General features: G+C 46.3%; 1 protein-coding gene and 1 pseudogene across 2 annotated transcripts in view; both read right to left on the bottom strand.

The window, feature by feature from the left end:
• Positions 1–16795, bottom strand: part of PLCL2 (phospholipase C like 2) — a 162191-nt gene that overhangs the window by 128329 nt on the left and 17067 nt on the right. The gene's annotated exons all lie outside the window — the stretch shown is intronic.
• LOC102489532 (circadian-associated transcriptional repressor pseudogene) lies at positions 6092–7087 on the bottom strand (annotated as a pseudogene).

The following is a 16795-nucleotide window of genomic DNA, read 5'->3' as shown; positions in this document are numbered from 1 at the left end:
AGCAGCAGAAGGCAACGCTCTCAGCTCTGGCTGACCCACACGGGAAGGTTCTCGGTTCCTGTCTGCAGATTCTCCTGAGTGCCAGGCACGCACAAGCCCACGGGCCAGCTGCTTATGCTGGGGGTGGACCATGGCAAAGCTGAGAAGATATCTGAAATTTGACCTGGAGGTAGATTCGAACACCTAGTAAAAGTCATGGCTTACGAGAGTCGAGGTCACTCCAATCACCGACTTCAGCTGAATGATGCTGGGGTCACCCTCCCGCCCCACCTCTGGAAACAGTGCAGTGGCTCCAGCAGAACAGAGGGGGAGCTAAATTGTTCTCCGTCCTCTGTGCCAACACCCGCGAGGTGGCTCAAATCGAGGCTGGCTATAGTGTGTGGAGAAGGTCACCTTGCCAAGGCTCGGTGCCTTCTCGGGAGACTCGAGATAGCTCCTAACTCTCATCGCCAGCTGAGCTCCAGGTTCCACACGAACAGGAAGAGGAGGCCACGGCAGAACTGGAAACCGCGTGGTGGGGTGTTGAAGCACGTTCCAACGTGCACACAGGCCAGCTGCAGGGGGTAGCTGTGCTTCTTGGCCCAGGTGTGCCCTTCATGCAGGAGACCAAGAGCTGGCACCCGCCCAGCTGGTGTGGCCTGGCCTGCCTGCCGGACCAGGGCCTCCAGTATGAATCTCACCGGATCACTGCTTCGTGTGGCGCGGAAGGAGTGCATTTATGTTGGCACTTAAAGTACTGTACTTGGTGATCTTTAAAATTCATTCTCAGAAAGGAGTTTCTCCACCTTAATACTTACTACAGGAGAGTTACTGTGTTTGCCAATGAAACCCTTCACTTTTGCAGTGGCTGTTAATAGGGAAATCCGGGTTCAATATGCAAAATGTTGCCTCCAGAGCTTTTTCTGTTTGTCCAAAGTATCCACGGACGCCGTGACGGAGAGGTGAGGAAGAGGCCGTCTTTCATTAAACCCTCCACTTTGATTACGTCCTTTCGAGGCAGCAATATTTACCTGTCTCTAAAAGATTTTTTTCCCTTAAAACATCATTTTCTCTCTGCCTCTCCTTCTGTTTCTCTCTCTCTCCTTTCTTTTTCCCTTTCCTTTCCTGTTGCCAGGCAGGGGTGCATGCACTCATCACAGAGAGGCAGAGAGAGATGGACATGAGGAAGCACCTGCCATGGGAAAGGGTTACACTACAATCCCTTCTCTGCGCCTCTCTCCTTTCGAGATCTCGGGCACGCACACACACACACACACACACACACACACACACACACGCCCAGTGTGTTTCTCAAGCCACTGGATCCAAGACTCAAACCATGCAGCTGGCACGTGGTATCCCATCACTTTAACTGCCATGCTGCGAGCTGGCGCAATAACTTCACTTAAATTACTGCAAGCCATGAAATGATGCTGCACCCACTGACAGGACGTGAGGCCACTGCCAGCTACGGCATTTGGTATGATACTGACAAAAATACACCTACAGGCTATACTCGGTGACACCTAATGTTGCTATTTCTAAGCTCTGTCTTAAAGGTATTAGGCTAGAAACAACTACATGGCTGGGAAGACATAATTGTCCAATTTGACCTCCTCGTGGCTGTATTTCGTGGAGTTATAAGACCTTAAGTACAATTTCTTTTGACATAAATAATCTTTCATAAGAGTTTAGAAACACAATGCATTATCAAAGAAAATTCCATCCAGTCAGGAATGCATGAAGAGATTGCAAATCTTTAAAGTTACCACTTTTAGACCTTTATAAAATTTCAGAATTGCTTTAAAGCTTTCAAGGGAGTTATATGCTTAAAATAGGTTCCAACTTAGCATTTCTATAGCAAACTCCTAAACACAGTACTGATTCTGAAAAGTAAAGTTCTTCCTGAATTTTAACATAACAAAAACTGCAGTGCCAAATTCTTCTAGCAGTAAAGATTCTGCTTCGGTAGGAATTAATTTCTAAAGTTCAAAACTATTGAAGAGCATAAATTTTCCTCCTACCTGAAGATTAAAAATAGCTTTTGTTGTATCACATTCATTTTAAGTAGGTGCATGCAACTTTTATTTTTTTGTTGTTGTTGTGCTAAAAAAAATATGTGTAACTCAGCCAAACTAAAATCAAAGCATCTTCAACCCCCAGGCCCCCCAGTTTCCAGTTTCTTGGGCAGGATACTTCCACACAGCTTTCTTAGTGGTTGCCTGTGTTCTTATTCAGAGGGTAGTTGTATCTGGATCCTTCGCAATTCAATGAGTTCTGCACGACTGCCTGATTAATAGAGGCGGTCCTAGGATCCTGCGGAAGTGATTTATACCTGGCCTTGCAAAGCGATTTCTGCACTTGGGTAGGAAACGCACAGTGGTATTCTGGGAAAGTAGCTCTCCAAGTCTGTCGCCCGGGGGCTTCACGCTTTTCTCAGATTCAGGGAGCAGTACCTCTCCCGTTCTCCTCCACATCCAGGCCCAGCCCTTGAAGAACGCTGAAAGCCTGGTGCCATAGGACCCCCGCAGGGAAATCCGGGTGCCACTTTCCTCAGATTATTTTCAGCATCTCTGGTCACTGAGCTGACCCTTCACTGGATTTTCTATCACCGTGCCCAGGGTGGGTATGAGCGGCACTGGCACCGCGTCACAGTTCTCACAAGTCTGGAGCAATCACAGGAGGAAGTCGCATTTCCAACAGACCAGTTCCCCGGTTCCCTGACCCCGGGTCGGCACACCCGACGCTTTCTTAGAGGATGAAGAGAGATGAGTAAGTTAGGAATGAAATCACCTCCTTATCACTTCTGTTATATAAAGAGACTCTCCTCCACGGCAGCTGTATCCTGCGATGGTCCGTTTTCAAAGGTCTGACTACAACATCTGGCTGGCAGCTCTCTCTACCTGCCACCTCACAAGTGTGTGTTGCTGTAAATACAGACTTAGAAAAGCAGAGGTCCTTGCCCCTTGCCCTTGGAAAACCTTGCCATGTGGGCTGGGCCCACAGATAAAACAGAACATGTATGTCTAGAGATGCTTTTAAGTCAAAATGCTAAGCATCTGGATAAAATTCCTAATTCAAACTTTATTTGCAGATGAGATATCATTTTAATGGCAGCTGCTACACTAAACATCTTCTAAAGGACGAGGATAAAGGAAACTTTAAAAGTGGGATTAGCGAAATACATTTGCAGATTACGATTTGATGCTAAGGAATCAATAACCAAATTGCTTTACTGCATTTTCATGCATTAGGATTATCATACTCTGGTTATGAACACAGTAAACTCCTCGGTATTCAGGAAACTGGGTGGCCTCCAGTTAAGCGAGAAGCAAATCTATTTTAAAAATAAATAAAAAATATCATACATGCATTTATTTTTTTTTAAAGAAGTTTTTACCTGAGGGCACGTACACTCGCCTGAGAGAGACACAGAGACAGAGATGGTGAGGGGGAAAGTGAGAAATCACCCTGGGAGGGAAGGCGACGCCACAATCCCTCCTCCTCCATTTTCCTCCCAGGATCTCGGGCACACATGTGCACACACCTGGTATGATTTTCAGGCCACCGGTCCAAGACGCCACCTGCGGTCAGCCACACGGGAGGCCAGCCACGTAACTGCCACGCCATGTGCTGGCCCCAGACAAGCATTTCTACGCCTGCATTCGGTGAGCATGCCGGCTTTAGACACCGGCCCTGTCTCTCTGCAGCAATAGGTCAGCGTGCAGCGGCCGCTTACAGGGCTCAGTGCGCTGGCTCTGCTGGGTGCTCACGCTCTCTACAGCCGATCTGCTCTTTTCACAGAGCGTTTATGGATTTATTCCACGAGTGCGAGACAGAGAGCGAGACAGAGGAAGACAGAGATACGGCACCCCAAAGGGGGTGGTGGGGCCATGACCCATCCCAGCCTGGGCCAGCCCTGACATGTGTGCTGGGACCCAGGGAGGTCTCTGAACTTGAACCCGCAACCTTCCCATGTCGCTCTGCCTCACAGAGGCTCACGTGTTACTGCTGCGACCACCATCTGGCCCCCCAAATACTGGCTTTTTGATTTGGGGTTGATCTTTGCAGTTGTCCGGTTTTCAAGAAGTAGGAATTTAGCATGGAAATACAGCAAGCGATCAGATTAACTGGCGCACGTGGGGAGGACCCGTAAGAACTGATGCAACGCTGGTGCCTTTTCACTACATCTCATGGAACGGCGAGCAACATTGCATCATTACAACATTACATGAATGCAGTTTTAGAGAGCTCAAGCATATCCGCAAGTCACGTAGGCAGTAACGCGTAACACCCTCACTTGCCTCTAGAAACCAACGGTGGCTTTAGGGCCTGGAATCTATAACCAAGTGGCCCAAGTGCCCGTTGTCACATTCATGTGCTGCCACGTGAAATAACTTTTCACAGATAATAAAGTAATTGAACTACAGATAGCATGAACAGAATATTAGGAACGTTACTTCGATTTGCTTAAAACACACAGGATCTTTGCCACACGGATACTCACCCTCGGAGGCAGTGAGGGGAGAAAAACGGGGTCCACAGCGTATATGTTCTGGTGGCTAAGTTTAAACACGTTTATATACATATGTAATATTACGTGGAAGGTTAGTCATTATTTTATAATTTGCCTAAATATTTCTAATTCTGACCCCCCCTTCCAGAAAATACCATTTTAAAGTCTGTATTCACAGGACCTTTGTAATGAGGACTCCCAAGGAAGAGCTGGGGTGCTGCTGCAGGGCAGGGATCATCCACACTCGAGCTCTTCCAGAACAAACGCCCTCACAACCAGACTCCGGGTTAGTCATAAAAAGATGATGTTTCTGCAAGCCCACTGTGAACCTCAGAACTCATACCTACAGAAAGACTAAATGTAAAAGAGCTATGCAGGGGCCGGCAGGTGGTTAAGGCGCTGGACTCCCATGTGGTGGACAGCGGTGTGAGTTCTGGACCTGGCGCCTTGCTTTCTCACTTTCTCTCTCTCTCTCCCGCTCTCGCTCTCTCGCTCTGTCCCTCTCTGGCCAAATTAAAATAAATAAACAGATAAATAAATAAATAAAGTTAAATTTAAAAGATAAAAGCGTCCTACAAACAACATAACAGGTCAGAAAAGCAGCAAAAAGAATAAGCTCAAAGAAAGAAAACGGAATGAAATAATAAGGATGAAGGAAATAATAAGGGTAAAAGAAATGAATGAAACAGAAAAGGGACACGGAAGAGCAAAGGTCCAGAAAGTCCTACGTTGGTTCTTCAAAAACAGTACAAAATTGATAACTCTCTGGGGACGCATGGTCAAGAAAAAAGAAAGCCTAACTAATCAACTACTCGTAAGAAGAGGGGTGCAACTCCATACGAAGTGGACGGTAAGAAGGCGAGCGAACATGAAGACCATATGCCAATAAAGGCGAAAATATAGAACAGACACGCCCCCAGGACTTCATAACCAAACAGTATTGTAAACAGACCATGCCGTCCCCAGGCTTCGAGCTGGCTGTGCGTGCACAGAGGCGCTGCTCAAGCTGAAGAAAACAAGCCTCAGCACCTCGACCTCAGCATTCCCCATCACGTGATTACTTAGTAATGGCAATTTCAGCTCCAACCGAGTACACTGACTTTTTTGCTTCCAAGGAATAACACTAAAAAATGTAACTAAAATATCTCCTACCTAAATACTCTGATTTGTAAACACAGAAGAGGAGCGGCCATCTCTTTTTAAGTAATTTACTTGAACCAGAGTTTTGCTCAAGTATTTCTGTTTAGTTCTAGGCATTAGCTACTACGAGTGTGCGTATGTGGCCAAGTGCAGAGCGATGAGATTGATTAACTTTCTGAAACTTAACTGGGTGACCCTTGGACTCCCATATTTAATATTAACTTCAAGCTGCCACATAACCGCCTCTGCCCAGGGCTACGTAAGGACAAAGAGCAAAGAAGTATAGAGCCAGGAGAGGATTCAACCTCCTCTACCGATGAGGAAGCTGAAATCCCGCAGGCCAGGTTGTCACCCTGGGTTAGCGTTCTCTCCCACCACGTAAAGGGGGCGTGCTGAGCCCTGGGGGTCATAATGCTGTCCCATCACCTTCACATTTTACCCTTGATCAGAAAGGACTTATCCTCTCAACACAAATACACTCATTAGAAGTAAAAACTGTCTACGGATGTATTGACACGAATTAGGGACCACAAGGACAGTTGCACACCTGGGGTCAGGGGTGGAGAGAATGAGCGCTGGAGCCACTGGAGGACGGCTTCTCATCTGCTGTTCTAGGCGTCCTGGGGTCATTCCTCTGGCCACGCGGGGTAGACTAGGAGGGGACATGGACAATCCAGTGTGATGGCAGAGTTAGTGGCAAACTGTGGCAACGAGGCCCCTCTCCAGATGGTGTTTGAGGATGACCAGGGCTGGCAGGAGCTGCTGGAGCAGGTGGAACTGGAGTGCGGGGACAGACTGGGTGAAGGGCTGCACTCCACGTGGGAAGAAGGGGAGACCCAAAGCTGGTTCCAGTCTCTAAAGTACCATGGCTCGAGGAGCCCGTGCTTGCGGAGCTGAGGGGGGACTGCACATTGGAGTGGGTGGATCCAGGGAAGGTTCACAGCTGGCCACTGTGTGAGGGGCCGAGGCTGCTCTGCCTTCAGAACCAGACGTCCCAGCTGTGTCTGGCCCACCTTCTCCACAGGGGCTGCAGGCGAGGGAGCCGCTGAGTCACTGTGGTGGCTTGTAAAGTGCTGGGTTGGTTGACGGCTTCTATCACCCAGTGATGACTTCTGGGCTGCCATCTCAGGAAACCAAGTCCTCCACATCCCTCCTACCTGGGACAGGGTTCCTGGAGAGCATTCCCCCACCTGTGGCTTCTGCCAAACACCAGGATACGCTGGGTCCCGTCCGTTGCCACACTCCACACAGGGAAACTGCTCACCCCTCTCTCACACGACCCACCTTCCGCCCACCAGGAGGTCTGCGAGTGGGCCTAGACCTCCTTGGGGTTCTTTGCACTCCTGAGCAAAGAGCAGGTCTCCCCTGAGGTTCCACCCTGGATGTGCAGCTGGTCTCCAGCTCATCATCTCTTGATTTTTTGACCCCAGATCCTGCCATAAGGGAAGCCACACCCCGCTGAATCTACCTGCTCAGCCTAAGCTCCGTCTCCAGCTCCTACTCAGTCTCTCCCAGCCTCAGCTGCCCACTCCCGGGTTCCTTTGCTCTTGCGGTGTTCGAGCCTGCTGCCCGAAACCCAGGAGCAGCTCTCTGGAACACCGTTCAGGAGCTCAGGCCCAGGGCAGCTTTCCTTCACCACCTAATAGAGACTGTTCTCGTAGGTCCCAGATTCCTCGATTATTCTCTGAAACCAACTGCATTCTCAGCTACGGACATCTATTATCAACAGAAGAGGGGATTATTTTATCACTGAGACTCGAACTTGAGTTTGTGATTAATACTTGAAGTCTTCTTTATTACCAGTGGAGTTTTTTCAGTAACAATATACTTAAGAGATGAGATTTTCCAAGTAATGCACGACCAAAATCCGACTGTCTTCCGATTTCTCTTCTTTCACCTTCTTGATTTAAGTGACTTATTGCTGGTAAAGCTCATGGCTACCTTATAGTAACCTGGCACAATACATACGGAAAGCAATCTTATTGTAGTTTCTCAGACTAAGGGTATAGACCAACACTAGTGATCAGTCCTCCCTTGACTCGTACAAAGGCATGACAGATGGCGACATGTTTAGGCAACAAGGGAGATATCCGGGCACTCACTCACATTTTTTTCCTACATAATATTAAATCTTCATCTAATAAGACATTAGAATGATTCATATACAAAGAATAGAAATATGGCATTATAAAATCAAAACATCGAGTTGATTGTAGTTTCTCTTTTGCCTAAGTTCCCAAAATGATCACTACCATGTCCCCCATCACATGGTCTTCAGTGTAGACCTGCAGTAGCCCTGTGAAGGAGTGGGGTCTCGGTCCCCTCTCCTTAACTACAAGAATGCAGCCAAGTGACTTCTAAGGCTAGGTCAGAAGAGGTCACGGAGCTGCTTTCCTGAGGCTCACCCTGGGGGACAGTCAACCACCGGGGGCCATCACGTTAGAAAGGCCATGGGGTGGGCATCCCGTGTGACAGTCCCAGCTGAGCCAACCTTCCCGCTAACCCTTGGTGGGGACAACGGTGCCAACATGTCAGTGAGGGAGCGGTCCTGGAAGTGACCCTCCAGCCACAGGCCCAGTTACGTATGTCACCCTGGTCATTCACGTCCTTCTGGCTGAGGGGCTAGATGCCGTGGCCATCTACTGTGTCCAGTCCAAACCACCGGCACGCAGAATCCATGACTGTAATAGAACGGCCATTGTTCTATGCCACTGAGTTTGAGGTAGCTTTTTACGTGGATTGTAGATATCTCGAAGAACATGTTTGGGGCAAAAACAGAGAAGACATTCAAGCTTGGTATTACTGCACTGCCTACAAACAGGATTAATTCTTCTGTTCATTGGCGAGGTAGCGAACTAGACCAGAAGGCAGACATGACTCTAAGTGGATGAAGATCAACCCACTGGTACACAGAGGATATATGTCCCCAACGAAACGGACCGTGTCCGCTGCACATCCGGATTGTGGACGGAAGGGGGCTGAGCACCAGGATCAGGCTGACCCGGAAGGAAGGGCCTGTCATAGCACGGCTGTCTTGTCCTCGGTGACTGCCAGGCCACCTACTGAGGAGACTAGGGGTCTCCAATGGGCCAACAGGTGGCGTGGTGGTAAAGGCACTGGACTCCCACATGGCCGACTGCAGTTTGAGTCCCAGACCTGGCAGCTTGCTTTCTCAATTTCTTTCTCTCTCTCTCTCTGGTGAGCATTTATGTCCTATAGCAAATTAAAATAAAAATAACAATCAATAAAATTAAATAATTATTTAAAAAATAAATTCTTAAGAAAAAAAACAAAAACTATGGGCCAGAACCAGCAGATGGCATAATGGATACGCTGCCAGACTCCCACAGCTCAAATCCCAGACCTGTGGCTTAAAACTCATGCCAGGCGCATATGCATGTATGAATCCGAGAGGAGAATGGAGGAGAAGGGATTGTGGCATGGCCATCTCCTCAGGGGGTGATTTCTCACTTTTGGCTCTCTGTCTCTGTCTCTCCTTCTCTGTCTCTTCCGGCGAGCACACAAACCCTATAGCAAAACTCTCTCTTTACACACACACACACACACACACACACACACACACACACAGTGGGCCAGCAGGTAACATGGAGGCTAAGGCGGCTAGATTCCAAACAGCCAACCGTGGTTCTAGTCCCCACCCTGACAGCTTGAAAATCGCACCGGCAGCATGTGAGTGCACTCCCAAATCCCAAGAGGAAAACGGAGGAGATGGGATTGCGACATGACTGGTCCCCCCAACGATGATTTCTCACCTTCCTTCTTTCTCTTTTCTCTCTCTGCCTCTCTCCAGTTAGCAAGTGCAGCCTATGGCAACCTAAAATAATAATAATTAATTAAAAATAAATTTAAAAAGCAAGGTGAGAATAAAGATATCAATGAAAGCTGAAGCAACTTCCAGGTCTTGAATCAAAAGCATTAACCTCACAGAGGGAAGAAGATTGACTATAGCTTAACTTATGCTAATTTTTACCACATTATAAACGATACGTTTTAACTGATTTATTCTAACCCACTAAGACAGTTTTGCAAGCAGATCAAATCTGCATTCCCCCAAATCAAAAATATTATTTTCTAATTTAATGTGAAAGTTTAGAAATGTATCTCTAAATCTTTAAAACATACATACCCTCTAAACCTCGTAACAAGACAACTCTAACAAATTCTACAAGGATATTTAATCACTCATTTTAATCACAGTGTAAGTAACTTCATGTGAACCAAATCTTTTTTAAAAAAAATAAAGATATCCACATGTCTTAGTTCAGTAAATCTAGATCACCAGAGAAAAAAACCTTGGAATTTAAATTCAACTTATCACAGAAGTATGAAATATCTTAAATCATAAGCAGATCCAATTTAACACAGCAGTTTTAATGATGGATGTATTCAAGAACTGTATCTCTAAAAAGCACATCATCCTCCTAGATGGTTATTAGTGTTTAAGAAAATTGAGTATTTTGTTTCCTAATTCCTCTCATAACTACTATGTGTTTGTGTGTGTGTGTGTGTGTGTGTGTGTGTGTGTGTGTGTATCCATATATAAAATTTACTCCATTAGTCTCATGGAAGCTTTATAGAATATATTAATGTCTATGATAGAGTTCTTTTTCTCTCCGACTATTTTTTCTCTTATCAGCTCACGACCAAAACAATTTTTTATTTTTATTTAATTTTCTTTTGAGAGGTTTTTCCTATAAGGCGCATGCACTTGCCAGAAAGACAAAGAGAGACAGAGAGATAGAAAGCGAGAAATCACCCCCCAGGGGGGATGGCCACGCCACAATCCCTTCTCCTCCATTCTCCTCTTAGGATCTTGGGCATGCACGCACACGTGCCCGGCGTGAGTTTAAGCCGCCAGGTCCAGGACTCGAACTGCAGTCAGCTACATGGGAGTCCAGCAACGTAGCCATTACACCAACTGCTGGTCCCAACAGAAACAATTTCTCATAAATAATGGCACATACCAAAAGTCCCAGATTAAACAAAAAGGAAAACATCAACTTTGGCTAAATACAATTGAACCACATGTCACGGTCACCAAATTTCAAACATTATAGTAATACACATCATGGTTACTAAAGGTCTCCGGTATCAAAGGAATCTGGTAAGTCCCACATCAGATGGTACTGAGAAAAACATTGTAAAAGGAAATACACTCGGGCGGATGCTACCTCGATGCCTCAGTCTCTATATTTTAATCATCCAAAGAGTCTTCCTTGACTTTTTATAACAGGAACAAAATTTACTGGCTAGTCTTTCCTCCACAATATCATGAATCATTAAATCGAGCACATCAGATACTCATTTCAAAATAATTGTGTGTGTGTGTGTGTGTGTTTAGCAATACACTGTCATAAAACTGAACACATGGCAGCTCTGTGTGTGTGATATTGTGTGTGTAAATATAGTGTATATAAATGAGTATATACACAAATATATTTAGCTATTCATATCCTGTTAAATAATTTAATTTCATTCTCCTTTATCAAAACAAGGCCATTTTACATTTCACAAAGTCTTTGACTAAAATTTAGACATGTGTTCTTGTCCCAGACAAATTTTAAAAGCTATCACTTGCAGCAAACATATCAAAAAGCAGCCAAGCATTACGACATTGATGGGTTTGCTTCCTAGGCATAACGGAATCCGGCAATGACCTGCCAGCATGCTTAGGAACTTCACATCGTGCCTGGCAGCAGTGATCCCACCTAAGTAGGAGATCAGAAACCACAGCGGAGGTCCAGGACTCGCCTGCACCCTACGTTCCAGCTACTGGGTGGGAAGTGTCTCGAGAGAAGGGCTGGCCTTTCTGACCGCAAGGAGAGGAAGGGCACTACTGGACCCTTCCTAGCGCATAGGACACAAGACTGAAGGAGGTAAAGGAACCACAGCTGACACGGCCCATCTCAGCAGCCCGGGGCTGGCCCCACGGAGAATCCTGGAGGAACGCCGAGGACAGCAGGGGAATGTCCTGGAAGCCGTGATGGAGGCCCGGTTTCAGCCTCAGCACAGAGAACCACAAGGTCGTTGAGGGAAGAATTTTACGAAGTAGGCGGCCGGAGTACTAATCTGGAAAGGATCCGAAAAAGATCTGGGGGAAAGGCAGAGGGACGCCAGGAGGGGTGGTGAGTCCTTGCGATGACCTAAGCATATGGTGGGACAGATGTGGGGGGAGGAGGACACAGCCAGCTAGTGACAGGAGGCCATCTTCCAGCGCCAATGTCCCGGGCAGCCCTTTGTTTCGGCCGGTTTGGTTAGAGCGTTATTTCTGGATCTAACCAGGAGTTACCCCACAGTGAAGAGCAATTGAGAGCTGCATGCTAATACTTTTAAAGCAGAAGAACCCAACCACAGTGGAGCAGCGGCTCAGTGGAGAGAGCACCTGGCCTCTCATCGGGAGCCCTCCGTGTATTTCTGGCCTTCTCTGCAGGGCTGCTCATCGCCCTGTCCAACCAGTCAGGTCTCAGTTCCCTCCAGAGGAAGACGGTAAAACAAGCCGGTACCATGCAGAAGGGCTACGGCGGGGACCTCCAGTCTGCGAGAGGAAATGCGTGGGGACAAACCACCTCGTAAGTGCGGTATTTTCTGAGAGACACCTAGGGACCCTCCATTCTGCCCAACCAGGTGCATTTTCTGGTTTTGTTTTGGTCAGGATGCAGCAATACCACCAGTCACCATTTTGCCACTGATGTCCAACTCTCCACGTGTGTTTCTTTGCCTCTAACGCTAAACCTCGTTACCATCTTGATGCAATTTGGAAACACAATACGGCTATTTTTTAAAACTGACACACCAAGGACATCCATAAATTGAAATCCAGATCAAACATTTCAAAACAAACAAACAAAAACATATCCAATGGTTGCACAAAACCACTGAGCAGACTGCCTGTGAGGCCAGGTACCCATATACTATTCATGAAAAGAAAGGGACAGGTCAATGATAACCCGTTGGCATGAAAATGGATGTCAAGGAACACCTAAAAGCAACTCAAGACCGCTGGTTTCCTCTTGTCCGTTCAAGGTGCAATCACATGAAGAGTGCGAAGAGAGAGAGAACCCTTGGGACCAGCAAGTGGCATAATGGTTATGTCACTGAACTCCCACATGGCCGACCGCAGTTCGAGTCCCAGACCAGGTGGCTTCAAACTCATGCCGAGTGCATGTGTGCATGTGGCCAAACTCCTGAGAGGAGAATGGAGAAGAGACTGTGGCAAGGCCATCCCCAGGGGGGCGATTTCTCGCTTTCTGTCTCTCTCTCTCTGTGTGTCTCTCTGGTGAGCACATGTGCCCTATGACAAAAATCTCTCTTAAAATAAGAGAGAGAAAAGCCATGAAAGGAAGAGAGGAGTCAAACGTAACAGAAATGACCGACAGCACCCATCAGTCCACGGTATTTTTACTTACATTTGTTTCAACATGATTTGGAACAAAACACCAAAATTAACAGATGTCATTAGAATAAAAAATGTAATGAAGATGTATTAAACATGTTTGGAGATAATATAAATTGAAATATAGCGAAGTACATGGATACTTATTTGTTTCATGCAGTTATAATGAAAGTACGTGAAGACAACAACCAAATGCACCCCCAAGGGCATAGTTCTGGAAGTAGGTTCAGGCTTTTGTTATTCTGCAAGTTAGTACAAAATAAATTGTTAATACTTATTGAAAACTGTGCTTTACAGGCATGATGTCGATTTTTTAAATTATTTAATTTTATTTGATATTATTTATTTTTCAATTTGACCAGAGAGACAGAGAAAGAGAAAGAAAGGGTGACTAGAGAGAGACCTAATGAGAAAGAGGGAAAGTGAGAAAGCAAACCGCCAGGTCCAGGGCTAGAACTGTAGGTGGCCATGTCGGAGTCCAGCACCTTAACTACCACGCCACCTGCTGGCCCCAGCATGATCTCAATGAATTCTCACAAAAGCCCAGTGAAGCTGACCCCTGTTATATTCATTCTAGGGACCAGGAAATACGGTTGGTGCTTGGCCCCGAGGGTGGTTCTCACCCAGCAGGCTGAGTCTAGTCTAAACACCGGGCTCCTGCCCAAGCAGAGTCTACGGAACTGGGCACCACCGTGCCCTGACTCCTGGCCATCGAGGGGACCTCACGACCTGCTGAGGGAGCGCATGGTCTGGGGAGAGACAGCCAACGGCTGTGTTGGCGGCGGGCAGCCTCCGGACAGGGATGCGGGGGACTGAGGCTGTGTCCCACGCCGCGAGTCATTAATCTTGTTTACCCTGTTGAGCAAGGAGTACCAGACAGCGGGAGATGCTGCCAGCCCTGACCAACACCGGGCACCGTCGGCGGCCTCCTGGTGGCTACGGTTCTGCAATGGCTGCCTGCTTCCGCAGGGCTCTCACGGCTTGTCTGGTTACTCAGTCCGATAAACATGTCTTCTGATGCGAGAAGCCTACTCAGGAATCAAATTCATAATGTAGGCTCTTAAATGTTTAACACAATCAACAGAGAAGTCTACACCTTTTCAGACTATCAGGAAAAACTTAAAATTATCAACTGACAAGTTTTGAAAGTATAATTACTAGTAATACCATAGTCTCAAAATTTCCTTTCATGGACAGAGCTTAAACATTCAAATAGGAAGGAAGATGGTATGGGACCAACATTAAACCAATGTATCAAACACATTTTCAGATAACGGTGTGCAAAAATGATTTTTCTGAATTGCTGAAGAAAGGAAATGGGATTCAGAAATTGTAAGAATAATCTCTTCTTCAACTCTGCAACTGGAAGAAAACAAACCTCCTTCCTTCCAAACCACCGCTGGCTTCCCCAAGTCTGTAACCACATGGCTGTATTTTAGATTGGGTGGGGCGGAGAGTAAATAAACACAGTTTCTATTTTTAGCACGCTTTTCCTGGCCACTCTGAAATTTCCTAGTCACAAATTATTGCCTTTTATCTTTCTAAATAGATTTTTACTCAAAGAATTCATAGAAAACGTCTCAGAATCAGAAAGCAATGTAAGTTTTTACATAAAACGAATTTATTGTACAAAATCATTTACAGCATCAAGGAGTATTACATAGTCACAAAATCAATCAATAAACTAGAAAAAAATGCTTAAACTATTTTCCATTGCAAAAATACTCAAAAGAGTAAATATTCTCAAACTTCACAGAATATTCAATGTTGATGCTAATAAAATTTTCACTTTGAAAATTCAGAATTGATTACAAACTTTTATTGCCAGAGGGCGTAACTAGTGACCAGAGAGGAAGCACCCCCCCCACACACACACACACACACACACACAGGGGGAGGTCACGCTGCAATTCTGTTTCCTCTCTCCAGCCCTCAGGATTTGGGGCCTACGTGCTATGGGCCTGAAGTGTTTTCCGTAACATCGGGGCTGCAGTTCAAACCATGGTTGGCCGTGGGCAATCCAGCTCCCAGTGCACAGCCTTAACTACTGTTAGGGGCCGGCCCTTGACTCAAATTTTGAAAATGAACACATTTGCAAAAATGAACAATATAAGACATCTAAACTGAAGTATTACCTATAAACTAATGTGAAATTCTCTCTTCGGACTTTAAATTCACAATATACTTAATAACTTCTCTCAATCTTCCTCAAAAATAATAGATGGAAAGCAAACAGAATTCATTTGTACATTCCATGTCTTCTTCATACATTCTTTTTTTTTTCCTAAAGAATGATTTTTGCATGCACTGACCAGAGAGAGACTGAGAGACAGAAAAAGAGAAATCACCCCCTAGGAGGGATGGCCACACCACCCTCCCTTCTCCATTCTCCGCTCAGGATTTTGGGCACGCATGCACACGCGCCCAGTGTGAGTTTAAGCCACCGGATCTGGGACTTGAACCATGGTAGTACATGGGAGTCCAGCGATGTAACCATTACAGTATCTGCTAGTCCTTCTTCATACACTTTAGAAAGAAAAGCAGGGACTGGTCCATACTCGGCAGAGCCAACACCCATCGGGCACAGTAGACACCGGCTCTAAGGCCCACAGTATTTTTAGGAACAATTTCTTTTCAAATTGCAAGAAAGAAAGGACCTTTAGGTTGAATAAAATGTCTTAATATATAATGTTAATAGATTTGCATTTATACCAGTGCCTCTATAATATACAACCTAGTTGTTTCTTTTTCTTTCACAGAGGAAGGAGCCCACAGAGAAAAGGCCAAGGTCTAGGAAAGTCGCTATGCCGCCTCGTTACGTGCAAACCCTTCCTACCCCAGAAGCCGCTCTTAGTGCATCAGGAGTCTTGCCAAAGCGGACAGTGGTCAGTGGTGCCTTGGACGAGCCTGGAGAGTTATTGGCCCCCCCGCAGCACTTCCTCCTCCATTTCCAGGGCCCCTGCCCCCCTCCACGTCCCTCCTCCAGCCCCCCAAGGATGGGGCTCAGAACCAATAGGGTCTTGTATGCTGTCAACATTCTTCTTTATTTTTTTTCCAATTGCCAGAGGGAAGGTGTTTGCTAGAGGGAGACACGAGAGAGGAGAAAGCAGCCCGATGTGGCACAGCCGCTCCACGATCCCTTCTCCATTTCTCCATCCTGTCGCAATTTGGGGCCTCCAAGCACACACGCCTACCATGTTTTTTAAGCCCTCAGGGCTGGAACTCGAACCACAGTTGACCATGTGGGATCTGGTTCCCTTAACCACAGGGTAAGGGTGTTAATTTTGGGGGGGAGGCTTCAACAGCAGCCCCCGGCTCTGAATTGAATGCCTGGTTGCTTGAGTGATTTCAGATCCCCGAGGAAAACTTCTCAGAAACTCATGTGCACGCCCACAGAGTTGTGCACATTAACACGAGCAATGTTTTTGCACACTGGAAATTCATGTTCTTCACAAACTGATTTTAACATTTTATAAATAACTACACTTCTCCTTCCCATTTTAAGTGCAAAAAAGAACTACTTTCACAAAAATAAATCTAGATTGTGCAGATAAAACAGAAAGAACCTTATCCTGGGAGAACATTTCCATTCGCAGACGGTTACCTCGGTTTGATATGAGGGTTGAAAATGGACAATCAGCTTCAACTTCTAGCCTTGGTCTTACGGTAAAAGGAAGGCCTGCAGTGCCAAGGGGCGCCTCGCAGCCCCTCTGCCAGGCTGGGGTGGTGAACACCCCAGCTCTCCT

Source organism: Tupaia chinensis, unplaced genomic scaffold, assembly GCF_000334495.1.
Source record: "Tupaia chinensis unplaced genomic scaffold, TupChi_1.0 Scaffold148822_2, whole genome shotgun sequence".
Lineage (NCBI taxonomy): Eukaryota > Metazoa > Chordata > Mammalia > Scandentia > Tupaiidae > Tupaia > Tupaia belangeri.
The sequence above is the reverse complement of the archived record's forward strand: the minus strand, read 5'-3'. Positions and strand labels throughout refer to the sequence as shown.